General features: G+C 39.5%; 1 protein-coding gene across 4 annotated transcripts in view; it reads right to left on the reverse strand.

Moving 5' to 3' along the window:
* LOC121313113 (phosphatase and actin regulator 1-like) overlaps window positions 1-22,606 on the reverse strand; it is a 330,299-nt gene that overhangs the window by 87,741 nt on the left and 219,952 nt on the right. The window lies entirely within an intron of this gene.

A 22,606-nucleotide genomic window follows, 5' to 3' on the forward strand; every position in this document is an offset into this window, starting at 1 on the left:
CCATGACCTTCCTTGTTCTTCGCTTACAGATAACCCAATGAGAAAGCTCTGAAATACACCCTGAGGTAAGAATGTTGCCTACTGCTTGCCAGCCACCAACACAGTTGTCTCCATAGAAACAGTACATCTGTGCATTCCAAGTTGATAGATGTGCCTAGATTGAAACCAGAACAGATGGACTATTTTGAACAAAGTACTAAACCCATAGAGCGCCTTTAGCAACTAAAACATTCACAGAATTCACAATGTGCGGTAGGACACAACCTATGAGTCAGAGAGAAGCGAAGAAGAGTAGGTTTGATCACTAAAAGGATACAAGATAAGACACTCTTATAGCCGAAGAGTTCATCCTACTGTGTGATTAAATGATTAAACATAGAAGATACAGCATCTAAAAAAAAAAAATACCTCAACACCTAATAAATATTACATGTTATTATAATTGTATTGGATATACGCATTTGGATATATCTAATGTTTACCAGCACATTTCTGTACGCCTCCAAAGGAAAATGTGGTTGAATACAGTACTTCATTCATAGTGAAGGAACCAAACATCAGTATAGTTGCAATGTTTATATGACTGTGTGGCAAAGTGCCCCGCCCCTCTGTGTATTTTGTGTTGTATGTTGTGTGTTAATGTTGGTGTATAGTCATTGGTACACGGGATATAAACGAGTCTGTGTAACACGAGTGTTTAAAATGTATATTTGTATTTAGGCACGAGGACTGCACAGCACTTCATGTGCAAGTAAAAAGTAATAATATATGAGCACGGGGAATTGCACTTTATTCATTCACATGCAGTTGTACCGCGACTCCAATTGAATGACTGATTAGCAGTTGAGTCTCAGCTGCATAAAACCTGCAAGTTTTCACTCACCCAGGGTTGTGTGTTCAGTGAGTGGAGAACGGGATTGGAGACGGAGGTAATAATAATAATAACACAACAGTAGGTAAAATAGAAGCTCACTGTGTTTTGTCTGTTTAGTCTGTTTTGTTTGTCTCTTTTGTTTTGGCGAATGTGTCGTGTCCTGTGTTTTTGTTTGTTGCAACCTTTTTATTTACTGTTCTGTTAATTCATTAAATGCTGAGCGCAAGCAAGTCCTGAATCCTAGTCAACAATCTCCCTCCCGATCTGTGAGGGTGCTGTATAACAGAAACAGTGTGCCAGGTACTGGATGGTTTGGCAGTTCATTCCAGAATTAGTCGGATGACAGCCATCCAGCAAGGGTGCAGAGTCACAACGCTAGAAGTCATCGCCGTAATGCAGTATGCAATGTGTCAGTCATGGATATGTGATTGAACTAGCTATTGCAGGGGGTGTGACTAAGGGTATTTAAGGGGATGTGACAATGCGATCTGTTCCTTTGCTATGGTTATGAAAAGGACCCATAAGGAAACAGAAGTAAAAATGTATTGTGAGTGTTTTGTTTGTTTGTCTGTCTAACCGTTGCTGTTTGTTCTTGTTAGACAGCTAATACCTACTGGGAGCTGTTGCTACAGGTCAGCATTAAGCCCGGACTACACTGCACCAGTATTGTTGTCTTTCACCACACCTGCACCTGCAATTTGTATATGAATTTAACCTGTGGTTTCTAATGATCTTTGAAAAAGGTAAACTACAAACATTAACATGATTTAATTCTCATTTAGAGGTATACGTACATGACCGACACAACTTCACTACACTTAATTCATGTATATTTAAATACTGTAATTTTAAGTTTTCATACATTAAATAAAGTTTGATATTCATAAACCCTTTCACTGCTTTTTCTGATGAGTGTTCAAGTATTTGTTTGTGGTATTTAAACTTTTAATAACAATTGAAACAACAACAGTAAGGAAAGTAGGTTTAAAAAATGATACAGTATTACGGTATTAAAAAAAATAATAAAAGAAATTCAGTAACTGCTATAAAACCTTATGAAACATTTTTTTCACCTACATATCATTCATGGTATTTAGTTTCCATTTATATATTTTTTTTCACATCCTTTAAACTTATTTTATGTTAAAAAAGGTTTGACCTCAGCAAGGTTGACAGCAATATGTTCACCACCAAAAGAACCCCACAAGAACTTTTTGCCTCATCAATCTGAAACTAAATGTTAGAGTGAGACTAATTGGATTATTAATCATTATATTGGAACAACCCTAATCAAGACCACATGCTTAACGTCATATCATAAAGTGGTTGTTTCATTAAAAAAGTGGTTTCCAAGAAATAACCTTTAAAAACAATACTGTGAAATAAATATGTACATTTATCTGTTGACAAAATGAACTATGTTGAACCTGACAGTAATTTACATAGTTACTGAGCACCTAGAAGCAAATTCTGTGGGGGCTTCTTGCTTCCAGAAGAATCTACACATAAACCTAATCGTACCCTTAAAGTGACTGTATCAAACAGAATAGTCTCTGTCATGCACTTTATTATATAGCTCTAAAATGTGCAATTTTCAAAGAAACTTGTATTTTCATTTTAAGACACGGTATCTGACACTTCACTAAGTTAAGTCTCTGTTTGCAAGCCTTGCACTTTCATTGTCTGGCTTCTTTCCTGTCATTAACCAAAACGCTGCTTCCCCCAATGACTGACATGCTTTGCAGCCAGTAAAATGCATTGCAGCAGAAGACTCCGGTAGGATGAAACGACCACGCATGTGAAGCAGTAATCCTTCCTTGAAGCAAACTGAGAATTATAGTGTTAGCGACAACCACTTTAAAGTCATTTTTACATTGCAAAACTGCTAATTCAAATACAGTTAGCTACAAATGCCATTCAAAGGGTATATTCTCCCAGATCATTTAGCACCTGAAGAATTAACATCTTCAAGGTTTTGTACAGTTTCCAGGTGAAACATTCTTTATTTGTCTTAAAGAATATCTACCGAGTTACTACAACAAACTTGGATGGTTTTATGATGAAGACATTACTCAAACATAATCAAAATTCAGCATGATAACAGACTGAAGTTTGCATATTAGTTTTGCACATTACTTATTACTATGACCATTTCCATATGCTAAGGTAAATGACTTACACTTATAAAAAAATTATATTGAGTGTTATTAACATGGTAACCAAAGCATTCCTTAATCTGTTTGAAAATCACAGTGGTTATTTAAATTCTCACTGGAGCCAGCTGTTATGAAACTGCAGCTCTCTTATGTATACACACCCCAGAGATAATGTGCGAAATAATTGCTCACTATGGTATTTAACTTCTTGTTATTTTGTCAGTTCATTTATATTCCTCCAGTGTATTTTTGGTGGCATTATTATGCTCATATTTTAATAACAGAATAATAGATTTGCCCTATTCCGAGTGAAAATAGTAAAGCTACTCAAAAAGGGAGACTATTGTTAAAGCCTTGGTTATTAATACTTTATCAAATGTCTAAACCCATTGAATAATATCAGTGACAGCTGCAATAGCAATACGTGATAAAAACCATTGCTACTGTTACATCTTGAGGGATTGTATTTTGGTATATCTAGGCTGCCATACGTTTTTGTTTATAGCGGGGCGTTTCACCTACATTTTCTTTATCTTTATTCAGCAAGCCACAATGAAAGATACCGTATGGTAATGACGGGCCAAAAAGTCTGGTGCTCACAGGCTTTGGTGTATGTCAGCAACAGAAACAGAAATGGGACGACAATCATGAGAAAGACTTGGAAGCTCAAGCTAAAGCACAGAGCCATTTAGAAGAATAATTTAGTAAAGAATACAACACCAGGCACAGAAAACATCATCCACAAAAGCTAAGTAAGTGGCATGTATGAAGCAGCTTAAAATACTGTACTGGTGGACAACACCTACTGGATTGATTGACATTTTCTAATCACTGATTAATCATCCGATCTATTCATCACACGTTTGCTACTGATATGAAATTGTATTCAAAGACAATTAGAAGTAATACAAAGTTTTAACATAATGCTATTGTAGCTGGTGGATCGGGATAAGAAAACCACTTCGTCAGATTTTTGTGAAACCAAACAAGGTAACTCTTATTCTTGTGTCTCCCTGATATACAGTAACTTGATTATGACATTTTCAATTTCACAAACAGGAATATGAACTGATATTCTTGCAAGTCTGAAGCTATAAAACACCAACTACACGCTTGTACTACAACCCATTCAAGCACTGCAGCACATAACATCACACCCTTAAAGCTATAGCTTATTGATAATATTTTGAAAACAATGTTAGCCAAAGTGAGTAATTTAAAATATTATTTTAGTTTTTAATTGCATTTTGTGGTGTTTTATGGGTTGGGAGGGCTCACAAATGGCCCTTTATAATTTTAACATTTCATTGGAAGGGGTTCTGAGGATGGGTTAATAAGTGTATAGTGCTTCAAAAGCAAAAAAAAAAAAGAAGAAAAACAGGGGAGATGCATGTGTGATTGTTTGGAATGTCAAGATGTATGGTATTTGATTATCTGGTTCACTTTTGTTTGCATGTTTTTAACGACTGACTAATTGCGTTGAGTATAATATAGTACTTTATTACATTGATAAATCACTACGCCAGACAGTTTTTCAGACAAACAAGTTTTTCAATATTCATTTTCTGAAACAGTTTGATTAATAGATGCTGAATAAAAAGAAAAATCAGCTTACTTATGACTAAGATGAGAGATAAACTTGTAATACTGCCGCAAAAGGAAAGCACAGATGAGGAAATGTTGCAAGTTGCAGTCTTTAATCCTTCATTCTGAGAGATGATGAATTACTGGGTATACCTTCCAGTAGCTTCCAATTTGTTTTTCACACGTTTTTTGATACTACACTGATCTTTCTGAATTGATCAGATCCCACAGGTGTGATTAATTGATGAATCATTAAATTGATTAAAGCCCCTACCTAAAACATACTTTATATAATGGTTTTAAAACCACCGCAGCACTTAGAACTCCTGTATAGCTTTTGAAAGATGAAGGAAAGAGTGACTATACAAAACAATGTTGTTGAGGCCTTATGATACTAGTACCTCAATTAGCAACACATGGGTACGGAATTTGGATTACAAAACACAGAAACTGAAGAATTTGCCAGCGTTTCAGATGATATTCAATTGAAATTAATTTCACATCAGCAGGAAAGACCCTGCTACCAATTTACAAGTGAAAAGGAGGCATAAACTAAAGAGAACTATGCAAATAAAAGTACATAATGGTCAACACCAACGACTGGGTAACATGAGCCAAACAGACAACAATAGACTCGTAACAAGTCAGGGTACACCGTTATGTTCAGAGTTCACCTGTTTAGTTACTAAATATAGGCAATGCCTTTAAGGCAACAGTTCCCAAGGTCGCACAGAGCCGCTCGGCAGTGTCATTTTAGTTTGTTTTTGTTCACTCGGCAGGTGATTGATGTGCTACCAGCATAACAGAAAATGCGTCACCTCAACAAAAGTTTTCAATTAATCAGCCTATTTTTTATTACACTTTTCCTACAGAAAGTCGACACCCCTTTCAAAATGTTCACTTTTTATTGCCTTATAGCCTGAAATTAAAATGCAATATATAATATATATATATATATATATATATATATATATATATATATATATATATATATATATATATATACATACATACATACATACACACACACACACACACACACACATATATATATATATATATATATATATATATATATATATATATATATATATATATATATATATATATTTTTTTTTTTTTTCATTTATCTACACATCTTACCCCACAACTTCCAAGTGAAAAAAATATTCTAGACTTAAATTAGCTCAGGTGTAACCAATCACCTTCAAAATCACACAACAACTTAACTTGGCTCCATCTGTGTTAAATTGTAGTGATTCCCATGATTTCAGGATAAATTCAGTAGTTCCTGTAGGCGCTTTCAACTCCGGGACAAAGTTGTTGAAAGGCACAGATCAGGGGATGGGTATAAAAAAATATCAAAGGCCTTGAATATCCCTTGGAGCACGGTCAAGACGATTATTAAGAAGTGGAAGGTGTATTTAGATCAGGCCATCCCTCCAAACGGGATGACTGAGCAAGAAGGAGACTGATCAGAGAGGCTACCAAGAGTCCAATGGCAACTTTGCAAGAGCTACAGGCTTTTATGGCCAAGACTGGTCAAAGTGTGCATGTGACAACAATATCATGTTATGGGGATGTTTCTCATCAGCAGGGACTGGGGCACTTGTCAGGATAGAAGGGAAAATGAATGGGGCAAAGTACAGAGAAGTCCTTGAGGAAAACCTGCTGCCCTCTTCAAGAAAGTTGAAACTGGGACAGAAGTTCACCTTTCAGCATGACAACAACCCAAAGCACACAGCCAAAGCTACACTGGAGTGGCTAAGGTACAAAAAGGTAAATGTCCTTGCGTGGCCCAGTCAGAGCCCTGACCTAAATTCAGTCAAAAATTTGTGGCATGATTTGAAGATTGCTGTCCATCATAGCTCCCCAAGGAATTTGACAGAACTTGAACATTTTGTGAAGAAGAATGGTCAAATATTGCCAAATCAAAGTTGGTAGAGATCTATTCAAAAGACTCACAGCTGTAATTGCTGTCAAAGGTACTTCCACCAAGTATTAACTCAGGGGGGTGGAGACTTATCCAATTATGATATATAATACATTTTTAATATATATATTTTTTCTCAATACAATTTTTTTTTCCCCTTAACACTGTGGAGTATGATGTGTAGATAAGTGGAAAAGAATCCTCATTTAAATGCATGAAACTCTGAGGCACTGACACAACAAAATGTGAAAATAGTTCAAGGGGGTGTAGACTTTCTCTAGGCACTGTAAGTCTGAGCGTGATTAATACAGTACACTTCCTGTTTATAAAGGTGCAACGCTCGCACATGACAGTACTTTTTTCATGCACAACTGTGAGATACGTCGCTTCTACATTCCAGGAAGCTGACATTAAGTGTATTGATTCAGGCTGGCTGAAATATGTTAAATACAGAGAGATCTAATATGGATGCTTTTCTGCGAAAAGTTTCTGCTTCTACCTTTTGCAGTAAAGCTAATGACAAGGATAAGAACAAGAAATGAAAGGGGTGCAAGACATAAAAGCGGAAATATGAAATATCCTTCCTTGAGTTTGGATTTACAAGTACTGAAGTGAATGGGGAAGAAAGGCCGCAGTGTGTTTTGTGCCAGACTGTTTTGGCTGCGGAGAGCATGATACTCAATAAACTTAAATGTCACCAGAGTTCACAACACAAGGAATATGAAGGAAAGCCAAGGTCTTTTTTCAAGAACGTTATGTCCATGTCAGTGCAGTCAGAGGGCCTCAGTTGAGGGGCGTTATCAAATTTCTCAGTGCAGGAAGCCTCATATTGTTGGAGAAACATTGGTGTTGCTTGCTGCAATTGACATGGTCAGAATTATACTTGGAGAAAATGCAACAAAAAAACTGAAAGCGATCCCGCTCAAACAATATCGTCAAACGTAGGGTAGAAGCAAGAAGAACACTGAGCAAACGCCTGCAGCAAACAGAGGCATTTGCTCTTCAGGTAGACGTAAGCACTGAGAGACTTGATCACATTTCTTAGCCTATATGCGCTACGTCTGGGAAGGAGACATTTTTGAGGATTTACTTTTTTGTCTGCCTTTTCCTAAAAATGAAACCGCACAAGAAAGGTTTGATGTGTAGCAGGGCTACATACAGGAGAAAAAAATCCCTTGGAATAAATTTGTGGGATTCTGCACTGATGGAGCACCTTGTGTGGTTGGATGCGAAGCAGGTTTGCGTGTCATGGTAATGAAAGTTGTACCTGCTGCAGTATGGACACACTGCCTTATTCACAGAGAACAGCTGGCGCCAAAGGAACTGAGTAAAGAATTGAACAATGTTTTGCAAAATGTCATTTCAATTGTGAATTTCATCACGGCTCAGCCACTTCGCGCTCGTCTCTTCGCCCAGTTGTGCGACGAAATAGGGTCCCAGCACAATTCTGAGAGGTTAGATGCTGAAAGTATAGGTGACTCTCAGGAGGAAAAGTGTTTGAATGATTCGTTGAACTCAAAGACAAGATACGTGTGCATGCAATGGACTACAAAAAAGAATTTGTGAACTTTCTGTGAAATAGTGATCAGATGTCTCTACTGGCATACCCCAGGGGCATCCTTATGAAGCTTAACGATCTAAATGTCAGTCTGCAGGGCAAAAATACAAACACTCATGCTAAGCGACCGCATCTATGGATTTGTGAAGAAAATCACTTTCTACGTGTCGTTCCTTTAGCTCTCCACCTTCCTGACTGAGAACACTGGGATTTAGCCTTCTACACGCAGGGCTTCAATTTCAATTTTTGTGTGCTGGGGAATTTCTCCCCTATGCTGCAGTCAATGGGGGGACTCCAAAATTTTAGGGGGAATGGCAACAAAAAGGCACTTTTCAATATAAAAAAACTATATATTTTAGTTGCTTTTCTTTTTAATCAGTGCTCCATTTCTTTTTTTTTTTTAACTCTTTACACTTTTGTGGCAGTGCGATTGCCCTGCACAGTGGTAAAGTAGTGTTGGTGTGGTTTATATGTGGGAATGAGTTTATTTTGTGTCGTTTTGAGACTTGATTAGTTTGATTGTATTATTGTTTACAGACGGGCGCTCGATTGAGACTTGCTGCCTGCTATGCTTGGTTAAGGGCAGCAAGTGATTGGCTGTGCTGGTCTTCAATCAGCAGGTGGGCGGGTCTCGACCGAGTGTCCGTCAGTTTAAAAACATCAGCGGGAGAGAGCTCGGGGCTGCTGCAAGGCCTGCCGTTTTCACGGCACCTTTTGATTTATAGTTTGTGGTATTATGTTTTATTTTGCACTTTTTGTACAGTTTGCTGTATTAGTCCTCTATGCGTTACCATCGCTGGTAACGTCATATGACCACCTTTATTTTACTTTCGTTTTCTGTTTGTTCGTGTTAATAAATCCTGCGCGCCTGTGCCGGCGTTTCAAAATCAACACCTCGTCTGTCTCTCGGTGTGCTTGAACAGCGGCTACCTACACGCGTGACCCGAGGAAGACCCTGTCATATATAAACCACACCAACACTAATTTACCACTGTGCAGGGCAAGCGCACTGCCCCTATTTCCGCGTATTTTTCACTGTTTTCACTTACATATGTTTAACTAATGGATAGTTTGTACTGCATGCATGTAACATATCAAATGAGCATATATGTAAAATAAATAACTGCTTTTCCAAACAAATTGTTTGGTTACTGCTATATTGTAATCATAGATGGCAAAGAAAAAACACTGCACCATTGAACCTCAATGTTATACTGACCCATTCAGTCTAGATGCTAAAATGATGTAGCAATAGACTCAAAATGAAACCTAAGCTGTGAATTCTGTCACATGATGAGAGACTTAACTTCAGGCAGTCGTACTTCAGACTAGGACTACTGCACACACTGTATATGTATTTGGAAAACCCAGAGTCTGTACTTTTTTAAACAAGCCATGAACCAGGTAGGTGGCTTTTACGGTGCTTGAGAAATATGTGAGTAACCTTCGGTGCACTGGTGCCCCAAAATTAATGGAGCTGAGTTTTAAGAGTTAAAGCGAAAGTCACTGCTTGCAAAACAACACCTAGATAGACTAATATAATCTTTTTTTTTTTTTTTTTTTTTTCAAAACTGCTTACTTACTGCAGTTTACTGAGTTTCTATAATGCTTAAAGATAACGGCCGAGAATCATGTACGAGAGAATAAAGTCTCGCAGCGCTTAAAAAAATCCATCGCTACTTTTATTTATTTATTTATTTTAACTAGAACTACTCTGAATGCGGCTCATAGTGCTTTCGTCACTGACACCCACTTCCTTAAAGATTGTTGTAGCGTTTCAGGCATTCTAAATTGAGTGAAAAATACAGTAGTTTGGTGTCTTAAAATATCTCTGCTGGATTCTCCCACACTGAAAAGTTGCAGATACGCGGGAGCAACTTGGAAAATGCACGATTCCTGCGATGTCGCGCTGAAATTCAAGCCCTGTGCACAGGTGATGACTGCCCACCTCCAACAATTTTAGGAGCGGTTTGGAACATTCTTTACAGACATTTAGGACATATCTGGACTGGACTGGGTGCGTAGCCCATTTTTGTGTCGGCCTGATGAGATGACTCTGCCATCAAATGAAGTTGAGCAGCTCATCAAACTGTCCTGCAATCGGAGTATCCGACCTTAGTTTTCTCAGCTTGGTATCGTTGACTTTTGGTTCAGAGTGAAAACAGACTATCCTATTCTCAGGAATCGGTTTCAGTTTTGCCAGCGAGCGCAGTGGCAATGTTAGTCAGTTTGCCAGTTTGTATCTTCACTGATGGAGTTAGTACAGTATTGAAAATTCGGAGTGCTACGTGAAGAGCTTTTTTTTTTTTTTTTTTTTTTTTTTTTTTTATGGCTGCTAGCCAATATAAAGGTTCTTAGGCTCTGGCAAGACAATGACCTCATTTTTGCTGTTCAATCTATCATTTTGGTAATTGTAAACACACAGAAATTTTGAAATGTAAATGAATTTGTTTGATTTGTGATTCCTATTTTAATAACTGATAAGTAAGGCTGGGATATTTATTTATTTATTTATTTTTTAAGGTGAAATTTCAAGTTGTGTTGGCAAAGTTCAATGTTCTCTACTAAAATCCTTAGCCCTACTGACAAACAACCAAGTAAATATGCGATTGATAATGATCCTGGCTGCGTTCACTTTTTTGACGGCTAGACTGCAGATGGGAGTCTGCGTCTGACGTCACAGTCTGTGTAGCCGGAGCTTGGGCACGATTTGGAGGTTAGCTGCAAAGCAGAGAGAACAAACATGGAAGCCGATTTAGTTGAACATTCTAACATACTCTCGTTAGTCTTTCCATTTTTAGAAAATCATAACTTTACATTTCTGCTTTTATTACATAATATTTACATCACAATTATCGGATGTAAATGGTATCGGGTGTTTCTATTTCCCCAAAGGCTGTTTAATGACAATATAAGTGGTTTCAGAGGTTTCCAACCCTGTTCCTTACTGGATTTGTTCCAACTGAGCTCTCAGTGGCTTAATTGAACCCTTAAGTTAACTAATAATTTGCTTAATTTTACTTTTTGAATAGTTCAGCTTATAAAATTTTGGAGGATTCAAGTCCTTATACAATTTATACTTAACTTGAAACCCCAACTGTTTAAAATTATTTTAAGGCTCTGATTAGGCAAATTATTAGTTAAGGGTTGAATGAAGTAATTGAGAGCAGCTCGGCTGGAACAAAAACCAGAAGGCACAGAGTACATTGGGTACTCCAAGACCAGGGTTCAAAACCACTAAGTTATATATTAGTGGTAATTTATACAAGCTCCTTTTTTATGTTATTCACACCTCCTGCCTAGGTGGCAGTAGCACGTAGAATGAGGATCGGGTTTGTTTGCAGACACACTTCTTTGTCCGCTAGCGCTCCTCTGTTGTTTGAAGCCGTGGCTGCTCCAGCGCAGTACCTGTCAGGAGATGCGCGATCTGTGCAGAATCTGCGCTCGGGAGATGCGTGACCTGGTGACATCTTTTCCGGATGAGTTCATGCAGTTGGCGAACTTGGACAGGATTTTCACAAAATCTGCACAGCATTAGGAAAATATGCGTACGTGAACGCAGCCACTATCATTGATAGCAAGCCGACAATTGCACAGCAGTTTCTGAAGGACCCCTAATCTGGTTACTAAGCAACCCAGCTCAGAGCCTTTAGTATGTCAGTTAAAATGACACAATAAACTGCCAGTGAAATGCAGTATTATTTAAGAACCATTAGAAAATGACCGAGTGTGAACAGCCAATCAGCTTCCAGATCTAGCGGGCATCTATTTTGCATAGATGCCTGCTGGAACGTTGAAGTGCTTAACTGTGAATTACATTTTAAATCAATCTGCATAAATACCAGCTTTTTCCCTTAACATGCTAATCTACTAATCTGATAACAAAAAAGGCTACTAAAAACATACTTTGTGACCAGCAGCACTGGAACTATTTTTAAAGTGGGGGTGCTGAAAGCCATTGAACAAAACTGTAACCTCTTTATATGATGGAACCCATGCAAAGCCAAGCACCCCCAGCACCCCTAGTTCAAGCGCCCTTGTCTGTGACACTGGTCAAGACACAAGGGAAATCATGTCTGTGACAGGACATCGTAATGAAGGCTCAATTCACAGCTACTGCAATAAACGTGAAAGACACGATTGGTCAACAATTCGGTCATCAGCCAATCCAGTCCCTGCCAGTTTGAATGATGCACTGCCTCCAACAAGTTTTGAGTATGTTGTTTTTCTATTCTAATTATGTTAGGGATTATTTTCCTCAATGGAAGTTTACCCAGCAAACTATCAGAAGTTCAAGGTAAATATAGTTTTTAAATTTTATTTATTTTTTATTTAAAAAAAAAGAGAAAATAAATAAATAAATAGTTTCCTAATAGCGATAGAGCCTTCTTGATGCGGCCTTTACAGTGTGGTAGATGACCTTGACTTTCATTAGCGCCCTCGCCTACGGCCTGGGGCGCATAGCTCCAGTCCCGGTCATCTACCACACAGTAGAGTCCGTATAGACGAGCTTTAACGTTTATTAATTCATTAAAAATTTAACAGGAAAACACACACATTGTATTAAAATAATATTTCAAAAACATTCAGGGAGTATCCATAATTTATTTATTTAATGGAACTCGTAGTATTATACCCCTTTGAAGGAGCTCTGCAGCAGAACCTCCAAAATAGTAGCTGCTACGGGCAAATCGTAGCAGTTGGCATCTCTGCCAAGGCATACTTTGCGAAATGCAGATGTGAAGACGGCTAGAATGAGACGTGAAAATGAATAACAAAATTCTGCCAGGAGCATAACACTGCAGTGCCTTATAGAGACACACAAACACCAAAAAAGAGAAGAGTTGTCAAAACCTCAGCAACTCACGAAGACTACACATTTCAATAACTTTGGATCAAACAGAGGGTGTAGAAGAGGCAGCTGAAAAAAACAGTTGGCATCATCAGCTATATCTGCCTGTGTGGGATGCCATAATTTGAGAATTAGAAAGGCAGTTCTCAAAAGAATCAATGGCAATTTCAGGAGCCTGTGATTCAGTGCGACAAAAAAGGCACTGAGACGCTCTTGTAGCAGTATGCAGGCTCACTCAACATTAATCCACATCTGGGAACTGCAGAAATGGAAATCTTGACGAGTACCAAATCTCTTACGTTTCAAAAGCTTTGAGAAGAAGTATCTGAAATCCTTTACCTGAACTACTCATTCAATTGGCTCTAATTTTGCTGTCGGGACAGTCACGTCTGAAAGAAGCTTTTCGGCGATGAGATGTATCAGAAACTATCTGCATTAGACGAAATACTTTCTTCACTGGCTCTTCTTCACATTGAAGTTGATTTGACTGCAAAGATGAGCCCAGAGAACACTGTCGATGTTTATGCAAACTGAAAGGAGGGACGATTGCATCTACATTAAAGTAAAGTATTTCTTTATTAAGAGAATGTAATTGTTTATACAGTTACATGTTTTTGGTTTATATTAATTTGTTAAACATGTTCATAGAATGCTGTTTTCACTTATTATAGCATTGCATGCATTTGTATGGGTTAAGTTTAGAGACACAGATGTGTCTTTTTTTTCTTTTTATACCATGGTTTCTGGTAGTAATATTAGCAGAGGCATGTTCACATTTTTGTAGCTGATAACATTCATTTTAAAATTCAATTGACAGCAATGGTTAATTGCTTTTGTGACCAATTAAAGTACAGATATCAAGTAATCTGATAACAGTAGTACCATCAAGTTAATTAATTAAATTAATAAATCTTGTTATATAAGTGGTTTATTAAAATGTTGGGATACATTGATAATTGCTTGACTGCTGATTTGTTCAGTTGTCTTAAATAATGTTAGTTCTGAAAAATAAAAAACTATAGTGTTTTCTTCAGCAGCTGCGCTCTGCGATATTATTATTATTATTATTATTATTATTATTATTAAATAATAATAATATAATAATAATATATAAAAAATAAGACATAAATAAATAAAATTTATAACATAAACTAGGAGCCAGTCAGAACGTGGTCGCGTACTATTAATAATCGCGGTCGTGACGTCCAACACTTTAGTTCATGACTGTCAACTTAGGGCATTCCTTTCTGTGAAATACCATTGAGTACGCGGTACAGCTACCCCATGCAATTGCCCCCCCCCCCCCCCCCCCCCCCCCCCCCAAAAAAAAAAAAAAAAACAAAAAATTTGAGTTGTGCTCTGCCTTGGGGCTAGATTCATTTTTTACATGTTGGGGCCTACCAGATGTCATCACTACAGACAATGGCCCCCAGTTAATGTCACTGACTTTACAAACTACCTGCCAGTGTATGAAGCTGAGGTTTGACCAGTCCAGAAGAACTAAACCACGACCCTGAAAGAAAGGTGGCTTTACAAACTACCTGGCAGTGTATGAAGCTGAGGTTTGACCAGTCCAGAAGAACTAAACCACGGCCCTGAAAGAAAGGTGGCTTCCTCAGCATCTCAGCAAGCTACAGCCCCGCTGGTCAGCTCTTTAGAGATCATCAGGAAATTGGGACCTGCCACCTACCAGTATGCCAACCAGCTGGGAGATGGTTTCTACACCCACAGAAGTGCAGGCAGGAGGGAGCGCACCTCTTCTTTCCTGGCAGCCCCAATTGGACCTGACCAGAGGCCTGCCGTTCCACCTGCAAACCTTGGACCGCCTTAGATCTTTCATCGACATCAAAGGGTCAGACAGCAACCTACGTGGTTGAAGGGTTACGTGACTAACTAGGGGCAGACCTGGCTAAAAAGATAAATTACTAAATGCTAGTGCTAAATTACTGTACAGTGCAATGCTGATGTGTGAAAGTAGACTTTTAAGATCATATTAACGCTAAAATAACAGTTGATAAACTTTCAAAAACTGTAGTTGAAAACATAACAGGAGATGCAAATATTTGGCTAGAGTTAATGTCCACTATCGAGGTACTAAGAATCCAGCAGATTGCTTAGGAATACCATTAATGTAAACAGTGAAGGATTTATTGATGAAAAATACAAGAACATTGAAAAGAAATTGGTTTTCCTCACATTTCAGACAGACTTTAGACTCCAACCCCGCTGCCAGGACTATTTAAAAAATAGGTCCCCTGGGGGGTGAAGGTATTCAAACTGTCTGACTTGATGTCAGACTCCCTGCAATGCACACATTGTCATGACCACGAGAGGATTAGGTATTCAAACTGTCTTTGTCTTGATGTCAGACTCCCTGCAATTTACACATTGTCATTAATAAGCGAGGAGGAGAAACACAGTCATGCCAATATTATATCAGAAAGCTCTATTGAATTAAAAATAAGATTTGATATTAAATATGATTGGCAAGCAAAAAATAAAACAGGAGATCTTAAGCAAAAATGTACAAATGCATTTTTAATTTGTGGAATACAAAATAGAACAAATAATAATAAAATGGTGTTATCGAACAACAGTACTACTACAAATAACATTCCTCTTGACTTTTTTGTTGACAAATTAAAAAAAAAAAAAAATGTTGAAGGGGCTAATAGTACTATTAAGGCATTAATAATAAATTATAAAACAAAAGTAAGATTTCACCCCAACCACCGTGTCGTTTCCATGTGTTGAGGGGTGAAGAGGTAATGGATTTGTAATAACAACTAAATAAATTAATACATACATACATACATACATACATTTTCTTTTTTATGATTTATTTTTTTAAATCACAAGTTTGACTAATTTTTTTTTTTTTCAGGTACTTCTGACTTTTCTGTATAGACAACGACAAAATTATTCCACACTATAAAACTCTCACAAAACAGCTAGGTGCTTTTTCAAATTACTCCTCACACACAGCACACAAGCAGGTAGCGCTACAGAAGAGACAGACCAGCATCTCAACATCAACTGAAACACCCACAAAACCACCTGATTTCTCATTGTCCAATGGCCAAATAAAGATATAAAAACGTAAAATATAAGTATTATAACTGGGCTTCTGGGTAGTGTAGTTTTGAAAGCAATCCATTATTTTTAATAAGAGAATAATAGAGGTAAAGACAGTGTGCGCAGTTGGGCTGATTCAGTCAGACTGCACATCATAAAAGCAACACTTGGGCCGATTAGATTGTCCGTTGCCAGTTATACAGATAAGCAAATGAGAGCAACAGTATTCAAGCGTGTGTGTGGAGGTGTACTTTTCTAAGTGTGCGTTTGGGCATCCGACAGGGGCCCACCCTTAATTTTCTTGGCCGCACCGCTTTTAAGGACTGTTGTGAGATTCCGGCTGTAAGCTTTAGAGAGAGATGGCTAAGAGAGTGCAATGTAAATAGGCTGCTGAGGAAAGCACGGGGAAGAACCGCCTGGCCACAATGGCCGAGAAGAGGGCCAACACCTGCACCCCAGCTTGTCCTGACTCCCTGCCTCGCTTCGCCCAAGGATGCCTGTCTCGCTTCACCCAAGGATGCCTGCCTCGCTTCGCCCAAGGATGCCTGCCTCGCTTCACCCAAGGATGCCTGCCTCGCTTCGCCCAAGGATGCCTGCCTCGCTTCGCCCAAGGATGCTAGCCTTGCTTCGTCCAAGAATGCCTGACTCGCTTTGCCCAAGGATGCCTGACTCGCTTTGCCCAAGGATGCCTGCCTCGCTTCGCCTTGGGTTGCCTGTTGCTCCGCATCGCCTGGGGTTGCCTGTTGCTCTGCATCGCTTGGGGTTGCCTGTCCGAGAAACGTGCAAACCAACAAACCACAACGGTCGGCTAAAGGGTATGCGGACCCCAGCGACCTTGACGAAGCGGTCCCCAAACGTTTTGGTGTTGCCAGCCGCTTCCCATCGCCTGGGGTCGCTGGAACTGCTTCGCCAGGGGTTGCAGTCAGCTCTGCTTGGCCGCAGGGGTCAGTGTGGCCGGAGCCCCACCAGAAGGAGCTGCTGGCTATGAAAAAGGGGGGAGAGGTCAGGAGACAACCTTTCCCCGCAGCAATTTTGCTGCAAGAGTTATGGGGGCTGGAGTCCGAAAAGAGGGAGCTGCTGGCTATAAAGGGGGGAGAGGTCAGGAGACCACCTTCCCCCACAACAGTTTCGCTGTCGGAGATCTTGGGGGAGGTCTGGAGACCACCAACCCCAGCAGCTTTTCCTTTGCTGGACTTGCCCCGGCTGAAGGAGTCAGTCTGGTAGCTGTCAGCACGTCTGCTGACAGCCGCACCATTGGCAGCATTTCCACTGCCAGTGGTACAGTGGGAGGAGAGATTCGCCCCACTGTCAGCACGTCTGCTGACAGCATGGCCAGTAGCAGCCTGGCTACTGGCAACATTGCCACCCATCAACCCCTTAAAGTCCCTGTTCTTGACCCAGGACTTTAAGCAAGACTTTTGGGATTTTAAGGGGGGAGGTGGCCATTGAGGCCATGTGTGCTTTGCACAAGGGGGGGTATATGTGTCAAAGTGCCCGCCCCTGTGTGTATTTTGTGTTATATGTTGTGGTTTAATGTTAGTGTATAGTCATTGGTACACGGGATATAAACGGGTCTGTGTAACACGAGTGTTTAAAATGTACATTTGTATTTAGGCAAGAGGATTGCACAGCACTTCACATGCAAGTAAAAAGTAATACTATGTGAGCATGGGAAATTGCACTTTATTAATTCACGTGCAGTTGTACCGCGATGCCAATTGAATGATTTATCAGCAATCGAGTCTCGGTACAGCTGCATAAATGTTGCACGTTTTCACTCAGAGTTGTGTGATCGGTGAGTGGAGAATGGGATTGGAGATGGTAATGATAAGGATAATAATAATAATAATAATAATAATAATAATAATAATAATAATAATAATAATAATAATAATAATAATAATAATAATAATAATAATAGTAGTAGATAAGTATCTGCTCACCGTGTTTTGTCTGTGTAGTCCGTTTTGTTTGTCCGTGTCCTGTATTTTTGTTTTGTTACAAACCTTTTATACTGTCTGTTCATTCATTAAATGCTGAGCGAAACCATTCGCTCAACTCCACCAAACTCCACCTCTCTCTCTCTGTTTATTTCCTTAATGCCCAAAGAAAACCAGATACAGGGGGTAAGGTCGGCAGAAACACTGTGCACCAACCAGTCTTGGCCCTGAATGGTCACGTAGGATCGAGACGCAGACCAGAGCAGTTTTTTTTTTTTTTTTTTTTGTGAAACGGCAAAACACTGACAATATCAATTGAATACAAGCACGTATTGTTTAATGAAAATTCAGTAGTCACAAAATCGGTCCAATAAAAATATATATGCAAATAAAAATATAATAATGCATGGATAACAATAATGCAGGGTTTTTATGAGGTCACGCACCTGCCGCATGTGGTAGGTACAATTGACTACACCCATATTGCTATTCGGGTACATGTTCCAGTTGTCCTGTTCTATCAGGATTCCAGTTGTATATGGAATAGTGGGAAATTTGAATAGCTATTCCATGTCATGTAAACAGGGAATTCCGAATGAATCCGCCCGTATTCTGGATACAAGTATTCAGAAAACGTGATACCGAATACCCACTTAGAATTAGGATACTATCGGAATGCTAGCCCTTCTAGACACCTTATTGAGTTGACACACGAGTCGTCGTTTTATAATCTATAATATATAAGATGATGGCTTGTGTTCCCAACAAAGCCTTTGCAAAAATATAAATTTTTTATTTGTAAAAATGAATATAAAATTATTTTGTGTCTATATATATAATATGATGGCTTATGTTCCCAACATAAGCCTTTATAAAAATTTATATATATATATATAAAATTATTTATATATATATTATGTACAGTTGTTCAAATAAATAATATGTCATGTCACGTTTTCAAACATGTAAACGACCCTTTTTTTTATACGTTTCTGTAAATACTTGAAAATGAAAACACATGTTACAATATACAAAAAAAAACATAAGGCGTATCAAAGCAATGTTCAAGAAAATTGAAAATTGTCTCTAAATCTTGGATTCCTCAAAATAGCCACCCTTTGCCTTAATAACAGCCTCACAAACACAAGGCATTCGGTTAACAAGTTTCAGTGTGTGTGTGTGTGTGTGTGTGTGTGTGTGTGTGTGGGGTGTGTGTGGGGTGGGTGGTGGGGGGGGGGGGGGGGGGGGGGGGGGGGGGGGGGGGGGGTGTTTTTGGATTAGAAAAATAAAAAAATAAAAAAAAAAAAAAAAATAATAATAATAATAATAATAATAATAAAGAAATGGGGAGAAGCGGGAGAGGAAAGCGGCAGCAACGACTGCAGGAGGAGGAGGAACTAGAGTCCAGGAGGGAGGAGACAGAGCCTTTCCCGTCCTCTGAGGAGATCCTTAACTGGGTGTCTGACCCAGAGTGGAGAGGGGAGGACCTCCCACTGGTTGTTGACCTGCTGTGGGCCAGAGATGGGAAACGTTGGGAATGCTGGGAACAACATTTCTACCCAGTGCCCTTCGTGAACCCAGCAGCCGTGGTGATCAACTCTTTGGCTGCCGATATGGGACTGCCCCAGCAGGTTGCATTCCAAGTGGGAGCCACGCCTACCTGCATCCTCATTGGGCTGAAAGGAGACGACTTGCAGCTCCTATCTCCACCAGAAGAGGAAGAATGCCTGCTGGTTTTGCCTACAGAGCCAGAGGGAAAGGAGCCATCTCTAGCGCCAGAGGGAGAGGTCCCACCGCTGTCTCCAGAGCAGGAGGGAGAGCCGCACCAGTCCCCTGCAAGTTAGGCTGCACCAGTCCCGTGCAAGTGAGGGGGAGCCGCACCAGTCCCCTGTACACGCCGCTCCCACCTCCGTCGGCAGGAGACTACATGCCTCCACTACCTCCATCGGCAGGAGCAGAGCAGCTGGAGCTGCCTCTGCCTCTGCCACCTCCACCGCGAGGAGCAGAGCAGCAGGAGCTTCCTCTGCCCCCACCACCTCCACCGCCAGGAGCAGAGCAGCAGGAACAGATGGTGTTACGTGTTTTATTTCCAGGGGTTGTTTGATAATGAAAGGTACAGTGAGTGGTTTTTAATTATGTACTGTAGCTCCTGGATTTAGCTGTTAGTTACTTGCTATTCAGTTACTTGTTAATACAGCAGTGAATGTCAACAAATATTCTGCAAATAATTCTTCCCCCCAGCAAACAGTTGGACCCCCCCCTATATGTACATTTGTTATTTATTTTATTTTTATGTAACTTAGGCATGTACAGTGGCTTGCGAAAGAATTAACCCCCCTTGGCATTTTTCCTATTTTGTTGCCTTGCAACCTGGAATTAAAATGGATTTTTTGGGGGTTTGTATCATTTCATTTATACAACATGCCTACCACTTTGAAGATGCAAAATATTTTTTATTGTGAAACAAACAAAAAATAAGCCAAAAAAACAGAAAACTTGAGCGTGCATAAGTATTCACCCCCCAAAGTCAATACTTTGTAGAGCCACCTTTTGCAGCAATTACAGCTGCAAGTCTCCTGGGGTACATATCTATAAGCTTGGCACATCTAGCCACTGGGATTTTTGCCCATTCTTCAAGGCAAAACTGCTCCAGCTTTTTCAAGTTGGATGGGTTCCACTGGTGTACAGCAATCTTTAAGTCATACCACAGATTCTCAATTGGATTGAGGTCTGGGTTTTGACTAGGCCATTCCAAGACATTTAAATGTTTCCCCTTAAACCACTCGAGTGTTGCTTTAGCAGCATGCTTAGGGTCATTGTCCTGCTGGAAGGTGAACCTCCGTCCCAGTCTCAAATCTCTGGAAGACTGAAACAGGTTTCCCTCAAGAATTTCCCTGTATTTAGTGCCATCCATCATTCCTTCAATTCTGACCAGTTTCCCAGTCTTTGCCGATGAAAAACATCCCCACAGCATGATGCTGCCACCACCATGCTTCACTGTGGGGATGGTGTTCTCGGGGTGATGAGAGGTGTTGGGTTTGCACCAGACATAGCGTTTTCCTTGATGGCCAAAAAGCTCAATTTTAGTCTCATCTGACCAGAGTACCTTCTTTCATATGTTTGGGGAGTCTCCCACATGCCTTTTGGCGAACACCAAACATGTTTGCTTATTTTTTTCTTTAAGCAATGGCTTTTTTCTGGCCACTCTTCCGTAAAGCCCAGCTCTGTGGAGTGTACTGCTTAAAGTGGTCCTATGGACAGATACTCCAATCTCCGCTGTGGAGCTTTGCAGCTCCTTCAGGGTTATCTTTGGTCTCTTTGTTGCCTCTCTGATTAATGCCTTCCTTGCCTGGTCCGTGAGTTTTGGTGGGTGGCCCTCTCTTGCCAGGTTTGTTGTGGTGCCATATACTTTCCATTTTTTCATAATGGCTTTAATGGTGCTCCGTGGGATGTTCAAAGTATTGTTTTTTTTTTTTATAACCCAAACCTGATCTGTACTTCTCCACAACTTTGTCCCTGACCTGTTTAGAGAGCTCCTTGGTCTTCATGGTGCCGCTTGCTTGGTGGTGCCCCTTGCTTAGTGGTGTTGCAGACTTTGGGGCCTTTCAGAACAGGTGTATATATACTGCGATCATGTGACAGATCATGTGACACTTAGATTGCACACAGGTGGACTTTATTTAACTAATTATGTGACTTCTGTAGGTAACTGGTTGCACCAGATCTTATTTTGAGGCTTACAGCAAAGGGGGTGAATACATATGCACGCACCACTTTTCTGTTATTTATTTTTTAGAATTTTTTTAAACAAGTTATTTTTTTCATTTCACTTCACCAATTTGGACTATTTTGTTTATGTCCATTACATGAAATCCAAATAAAAATCCATTTTAATTCCAGGTTGTAAGGCAACAAAATAGGAAAAATGCCAAGGGGGGTCAATACTTTTGCAAGCCACTGTATAATGCTAGTAAATGCTACATGATGTTTGCTATTATCATGTATTAGTGTAGCTGAGACTGGACTTATCAAAGGATACTGGATGGTACAAGTTTAAGGTTAGGGAAAGTGGTGTTAAAATTATGGTTTTTACAACTAATTAATGCTAATTCTATCACATTAACAGTCTGTTTTTAGTTTAATCAACTTGGTACGGTGGTAAATACCTTGGTGAACATGGCCTTGTGCAATCACACCAAAGAATGCAATTTAATCTTTCAATCACATAATCATACAGTAATGGCTGTTACAGTTGAATTCTAACACAAAAGTAGCTGAATCAGTTTTAGTTTCTGGTTTTCAACAATGGTCAATTAATGCGCTGGCTACCTTGCAATGTCACGAGTCAACAGTAAAAGATTAGTGAAAATGCTTTTACAGTTGTACACTACGTAAAATAGTTAGGCCTACATACAAGGAGGCTATGTAGCTCTGTAAATTCTTGAGACACACATGCATATACTGAGGCTCCTGGGCATATCTCTAAATGCAATCATATGCTATATCACCTAGTATTTACTGTTCAAGTGTAGAAACTGTTAAACAAACTTACTAAGCGCAAACTTTTCACTGGAGCAAATGCCCTGTGAAAAAAGGGATAACAAACTAAATACAATACTGACCTCCCCTAATAT

The sequence above is a fragment of the Polyodon spathula genome, chromosome 3 (assembly GCF_017654505.1).
Source record: "Polyodon spathula isolate WHYD16114869_AA chromosome 3, ASM1765450v1, whole genome shotgun sequence".
Lineage (NCBI taxonomy): Eukaryota > Metazoa > Chordata > Actinopteri > Acipenseriformes > Polyodontidae > Polyodon > Polyodon spathula.